Source organism: Vicugna pacos, chromosome 13, assembly GCF_048564905.1.
Source record: "Vicugna pacos chromosome 13, VicPac4, whole genome shotgun sequence".
Classification (NCBI taxonomy): Eukaryota; Metazoa; Chordata; class Mammalia; order Artiodactyla; family Camelidae; genus Vicugna; species Vicugna pacos.
The window spans coordinates 65,617,857-65,623,088 of NC_132999.1; positions in this window are offsets into that span (position 1 = coordinate 65,617,857).

Consider the following 5,232-nt stretch of genomic DNA (forward strand, 5'->3'; position numbering starts at 1 on the left):
GGGGGGTGCTGGTCCCGGAGTTCTGAGCTGGGTGCCGAGACTCAGGGGCGCTGACGACTGTCTCAGATGGTCGGGCGGCTCCGACGGCTCGTAGGATGCCCGCTGTGGGCCGGAAGGCCCTGCGCCTCCCGGGCTCTGGGCAGCTGCCCGGGCCGTGGAGCGAGGGCCGCGCCTCGCCCCCAGGTGCGCGGGGCACCTGCCCTGTGTCCTGCGCCGTCCAGGCTCCAAGTCTCAGCCAGGCCTCCCCGAGCCCCTCTGTGGGCTGGACAGAGGTGAGCCCCCGCCCCGGGCCGGCACAGGCTGGGGTCCAGGCTGGGCCGCAGGGGTCGGGCTGCCACTCTGTCTTCTCAGGGGTCCCTGGTGAGTCCCTGGGGGCTGTAGGTAAACGCCCTGAGGACCTTCAGGTGTGTGTGTCTAACCTTTTGGAAACGCGCTCTGCTGGGCTTCGGTTTGATTCAGAAGTTCTGGGCTGTGCAGGTCGTGATGGGAGGGATGTCCTGGCCTCGGCCGCATCGGGGAAGTGGCTGGGACAGGGCTGTGGCTTGACCGTCAGTAGCACAGAGGCCGAGGGCCCTGCTGCCTGGGGAGGGCGTCTAGGAGGTGACTGCACATGGCCCGTCCTGGGTCTCGTCCTCAGGGAAGCAGCCTCTCTGTGGCCCCTCCTCCCCTTCCCGTGAACCCCCGACACCTGGCCCCCCCGCGAACCAGAGGGTGCCAAGGCTTAGCGGCCCAGCGGGGAGGGCTCTGCACGGGGTGGGGGGCCAGGTCAGGGGGGTGTGGGCTCAGGGACCCACACTCGGGTGCTCCTGGTGGGGTGGGGGCTGCGACCACAGGCTCACCGTTTCCCTGGTCTTCTGGCTTTGCTGCCAGAGCAGCCCCCACTCTCCATGGTCACTGCAGGGGTGGCCTCTCGGGGCGGGAACACCTGCCTGTCCCTTCCACGCTCTGCCTGTGTGACCTCCTTGAGTCCTCACTTCATCCGCTTCAGGAAGAGGAAACCAGGGTCAGGGAGTGTCTGGCAGCTGCCGGCGGCTCAGCAGAGCTAGGGCTGGGAGCGTGGTCTGGGACCTTCTAGCCCGTCCATCTTGGGGTGGAGCCCTGCTGAGATCTGCTTCAGAGGAGAGAGGGGCGGGGCCCTGTGGCCCTCCTGGGAGAGCGGCCAGTCGGGCAGCAGATGTGGCCTTTAGGGAGCGGTGAACACAGCCTGAGGGCAGCCGCTGGGCCTCCTGCTAGGACGCCGTCTCCTGGGAGAAAGGCTGGTGTGCAGGGCTCGTGTCCAGGCTCGTGTGCAGGGCTGGTGTGCAGGGCTCGTGTCCAGGGCTCGTGTGCAGGGCTGATGTGAGACCTGGGTGTGCAGGGCTGAGAGTGAGAGCTGGGTGTGCGAGGATGAGTGTGAGAGACGGGTGTGCAGGGCTGGGGTGAGGGCAGGATGTGAGGCTGTGCCGCCTGCGGGGGCAGCCCCTGCCCTCTTCCTGTCCCCCATGCGGGATTTGGACCCGGCCAACCTGAGGCCCAGCACAGCTGGGCATATGTAACTGACCCCCTGATTATAATTGATTCCAGTTTTGAAAATAAAAGACAAATTTTTTCTGGTTCCCCCAGTCTTTCATTTGAACAAAAGAGTGGGGGAGGGAGAAAGGAACCGTTCTGGTTGAGGGTGGAGAGCAGAGAGGGGAGGGAAGAGCCCCTCCGGCATCTGGTCCGCCCGCAGCACTGAGACCTGGGACTTGGGACCGCCTGCCCACCTCGGCCTGCCGCCCACCTCCCCTCCCGACGAGACTTTCTGCAGAGGCCACAGGGGCACAAAGGGGGCCTGTGCTGGAGGGGCCTGGGGTGAGGGCGGGGTGGGGGCCCGGCCCTGGGCGCTCCCAGCGGAGCCCCCGCCTGCCCGGCACAGGCTGTCCGTCCAGGGTGAGCTTCGTGCCGTCCAGATGCCCTGGGGAACTTAGGGTTACATGTGGGACCCCAGCTGCCCCGTTTGGTGGGGCTTTTGTGTGGGTTGCCGGCGTCCATGCAGGTGAGGCGCAGAGCGCCCTGGTGGGCGGAAGAGCCTTGGGGCGGTGACAGCCTTCTCTCCCCAAAGGCCTGGCCTGCTGGGTGTGAGGCCAGCGGGGGCTGTCCCTTGTTCCTGGGGTAACTGCAGCTCCCACGTGGCCTGTCTCTCAGGGTGGCCTGTGGTCGGGACACCCCCCCAGGACTGCGGGCTGGCACTCTGGATCGGTGGAGGAGGGAGACAGACCCTGGGAGATGTACCGTCAGAACGTCAGTTCCGTCGGACCGCCCAGGAACGGTTTTCACCAGTGGGAGATGTGGCTTGGTCTCAGCCCTGCACCCAGAGCACGGCTGGACGCTGCCCGAGTGAGGGATGGCAGAGGCCCCCAGGCTCCCAGATCTGCAGGGGACCAGGTGACGGCTTTCTGTGGCCGCTGGCCTTGAACCTCTAAGGGAAAGAACAGGCGAGGACAATGTGCCCTTAAGAACATACTACTGTTGCCGACAGATGAGACCGGTGTTCCAGGTTCTTGTCCCGTCCCAGAAGAAATTCAGAGACAAGACTTATGAGGTTAAAAAGGTAAGGTGAGGATTTATTAAAGGATGGACAGCACACTCAGGCTCAGGGGAGCGGCTGCCCTGAGCTTCTTTGGCAAGTTAGCTACATAGGGTGTGAAAATGAATGGCGGAATATTCATTGGGAAGGGAAGGGTCTGGGGTCATATTCCCTGATTTTCATCCAACTCCACCTTCCCGAAGGGAGAAGGGATTTTTGTCCTTATTTAGTCTGGATCGGAAGTGTCATGGCGTCGGTGCATGATGGGGACTTCTGATCTGCAAGGCTGATTTTATTGAAATGAGGGCATAATGAGCAGAAGGTCACATTCAGACACTGGAGATTCCTGCCTTTTCTCACCTTTCTTGGTTCTTCTCCAGGCCACCTGTCACCCCAAAAGGAATGATCCCTCATCAGCCCCAAGGTTCCTGCTTTTCTCTCTCTGCCCAGGGCCCCCTGCTGCTCACATGGTATGTGGTTTCCTGCATTTGGCCCGGCCCCTCCTTTCTGCCCAGGTCCTGCCGTTTGGTCTGTGTCCCCCTTTCTCTGCTCACATCTAGCTGTCTGCCTGCTCTGACAGAACCTCTTCATATATCTTACTTTTGTGGCATAAATGGTGACAGAATGCCCACTGGTCATCTCATGACCTGGTCTCAGCTGACCGCGTGGGATGAGAACAGACTCTGAGGTTCAAGGCCTGGGTCACCTCTAGGTACTTCTTGGTCCAAGAGGCTTTGGCCCTGGGTCCCTCTTGGCCTCAGTTTCCTCACCTGTAAAATGGGCCGGTTGGGCCCATCTCTCAGGCAGTTCTGGGACTCTCACTCCCAGGATCAGTAGGTTCTCAGCTCCAGGACTGATGCCTAGAGAGGGCTGGGTGGTCCAGAGGGCTTCCTGGAGGAGGTGAGCCTGTGAGCTGAGGAAGGTTTGGAGAGGTGTAGGTGAAGCAGTGGGTTTTCCTGGTGAGAGAAAGGCGGGGCAGAGGAGCAGAGTGGAGGGAGCCAGTCAGCCTGGACTGGAGGGCCGGTGGGGACAGACGGCAGAGGAGGTTCAGCCTGGAATGCAGGCTCTCTGTGAGCCAGCCGGATGACTGGAGCCGGGGGCTGCCCTGGGGACCCAGTGTGGCCTGCCCTTCCACCCCACCCCACCCTGCAGGCAGAGGCATCAGTGGTCCCGCCTCGAGCCTCCCCACCCAGGCCTGCCCTCTTTGAAGGAGCCTCTGTTTCCCCACCAGAGCGGGGAGTCGGTGGGAGGGGCCTGGGAGCGGGCGGGAGGCTCTGGGGGAGCTGTGGGGTCCCGGCTCCACCAGGGAGCCGAGGGGCAGGAGGCAGGCCTGGTGCGCCCTGAGCCCTTGGCCTTAGCTCAAGGGTGACTTTGTTTCTAAACTGGGACAGTTGGTTAATGGAGAGGAAGCAGGCCCTCCCCGCGGCCCTTCAGTGCTGCCCGCTGCGTCTGAGGGTGGGAGTCTGACCCCTGGCCCGAGGTCGACATCACCGGGCGCTGCTCGTGGCCACGGGCCGTGACCAGGCCTGGGACATGCTCTCCTCCCTGGTGGGTGCACGGAACTGCCTGGGCGCCCCCTGGCCCCGTGCCCCACTCTGCCCCCCCCACCCCAGTGGACAGTGTGACTTCATACACGCCCGATTTATCTGCACTAAACCCCTCCTTTGAGGACAGTTCCCGAAAACCTCAGAGAGCAGCTCTCCCTGCAGGAGCTGGCGCTGGGCCTCTGCTGGTGGCTCCTGCTCCTGGTTGGGGCTGCCTCTGCCCGAGGGAGGGGAGGGCCTGGTAGGTTGAATGGAGAGGTGGGTGGCTTTGACTCTGCCCTCTGGCCTCGCCCAGCTGGCCGTGACAATCAGCTGGGACAGGTGTGGCCATTGCCGGCCCTGCACTCGGCGGTCCAGGTGCCTGCAGGGCAGCAGGGCTGCAGACCCCGGCTCCAGGACAGCCTGGGGATGGCCTGTGCGCAGACTCCCAGCCCCTTTCAAAGTGGCTGACTCTGGGAAGGGCATTCATGCTCACTCTGTGAATCGTTTAATTACCAGGTTTGTCCCCTACTCGCCCCCCCGCCCCCCGCCCCCCACCCACAAAGGCGCCTCTGTCTTTCAGGATGCCTGTGTCTTCCAGGCCTGCTCTGCGCACAATGGGGTTGCAGGCCTCTCCCAGGGCTGGCTTCTGAGATGGGGTGGTCTTCTAATGACTTAATTACTGCAGACCCTCTGGGATGTGGGGGTCTGTGAGCTCACCCCTCTGCCCCCAGGCCTCCAGGCTGGGCATTTGGTGAGTGAGTGTCTCAAGTACCCCAGGCCCGTGGGACCTGCTGTCCAGGCAGGATGGAAGCTAGAGCCCCGACCACCCTCCTGGGTGGTCCCTGAAAGGACCTCGCACATCTGCCCTTTGCCCTTCCCCTGCCCTGGCCACACTGTCCAGTCCACGCCTCCGGGAAGCCGTCCCAGACTCTTCCAGTGACATGCCCTTCTCTGGGCTCAAAGCCAGTCCTGGGTGTGCCCTGGAGCACGCTTGGTGCTTGTTCCATTTTCCGGAAGAGGCCACTGAGCCCTGGCAGTTCTTGAGTGGCTGGGGTCAGTGATGGACTCAGTGCTGGTGGACAGTCTCTTGGACCCACCAGGGCAGGGCTGGGTAAAGGTCCCCGCTGGGGTGAGTGGTGTCTGGGGAAGGTCTCTGTC